Below are 1735 nucleotides of genomic sequence, written 5' to 3' on the forward strand. Positions count from 1 at the left end.
AAAAAAAAAAAAAAAAAAAAAAAAAAAAAAAAAAAAGAATGCAGGAACTTTTGTGGGTGTCTCCTCCACATCCACTGCCCCCCGCCCCCCACCAGATCCTGTTTCTGTCTGAGGATCATGCAGATAGAGAGGCTGACTGTAGCCCAGCTCCAGGGAATGCATGTCAATCAGCACATTCCATCGCCCTGGTCACAAGGATTGGTTAGGCAGGGATGTGTTCCTGAGCCTCTCCAATCAGAATGAACCCCAGGACTTTTGTTAGAACCCTGAGATATAAACTTTCTGTTTCCTGTAATGCATAAGTAAGAATGCATACAGTTCTGAGAGCTTCTGACAGCCTTTTTGGGACACTGAAGATATTCCCAGAGAAAGAGAGAGAGGGTAGACCTAAAGAAAACTGGTTTTTAGTGACAGTGTTGAGTCCTGCCTGAAGGCAGCCATACTGCTAGATGCTTCAGTTATGTGAGCCAATATATTATCTTCATTGTTATGCCAATTTGGATTGGGTTTTCTCTTACTTGCATCCAAAAGCATCTTAACTGATGACTGCCATCTCAGAGCATAACTTTGTAGTCAGAAGAATGACTGTTGCCCAGGAACATATATCTAAAGGCTGAGATATTTGGCACACAAAGTTAGAGTCAGAGTCTAAGAAAGACGAGTGAAGTCTCTGGCAATGACAGAAGGATTCTTGAATAAGATAGTGGAATTTCAGCAGTGGAGAGGAAAAGGTAACATTCTAGTTTGGGCAGGAAGCAAGAGCGATGAGAGAAGGATGCATTTGTAAGGCTGTGATTTCCTTTTTGGGGGGAATGTGTGTTTTGGGAAAATCAGATGTAGATATTTGGGATGGCGACAGATTATAGGGAGCTTTGAAAACCAAGTAGATAAATTTAAACACCTCCATGGTCAAAAGGAAGTCATCACATGGATTGAGCAATGAAATGACAGGAAGTGCTTTAAGTAAAAACATACGTGTGAGGGTGGAGCCAGTTGACCGCAGAGTCCAAAAAGGCCAAAGAGGAGACTGTGAGCGATGACCAGACACAAGGTGACAGGATTGGAATAGTAAAATAGTAACAACAAATGTTTACTGGTAGCTGCCTGACTTGGGGCTCTTTGTTGGGTGCTAGGAAGATAGGCTGAATATGAGTGGTCCCCATCTTCAAGGAGCTTACAGTCTGTTGAAGAAGACAGATTAGGGGTGTATAGCACGTAAAGACAGTGGGATAGGAACTGTAAGGAAATATGTATACGAAATAAAGGAACAAGTAATAGCTGGGATGGGAAATTGGGGAAGACTTCACAGAGACATGACAGTGGAGATGAGTGTGACAGACAGTATAGGGGAAGTCCTGGCTGGGCTTGGTGGCAGATAGGACCTGGGAATTAAGGGGGAAGGAGAGCTGAAACTAGCCATGGAAGTAGAAATACACACATGTTGGAGGCAGACTCCAAGATATGGGGCAGAGACTGTCCTTCCTAAGGATGAAGGAAAGGCCTGGCAGCTGCAAGTTGTCTGGCCCAAAGAACCTAGAGAATGGTGACGCTATGGACAAAACAAGATAAGGATAATGATAATGATAATAGTAATGGTTATGAGTACTTATAATGTGTCAGGCACTGTCGATCCTCAGAGTAAACACACGGGGAGTTGCTGTTATTGCAAGGGTACTTTAAAAAGTTCATGGAAAGATTTGTATTATCTTTTAATTCTATTTTTCTATGAACTTTT

This window comes from Galeopterus variegatus, unplaced genomic scaffold (assembly GCF_000696425.1).
Source record: "Galeopterus variegatus unplaced genomic scaffold, G_variegatus-3.0.2 Scaffold344, whole genome shotgun sequence".
Classification (NCBI taxonomy): Eukaryota; Metazoa; Chordata; class Mammalia; order Dermoptera; family Cynocephalidae; genus Galeopterus; species Galeopterus variegatus.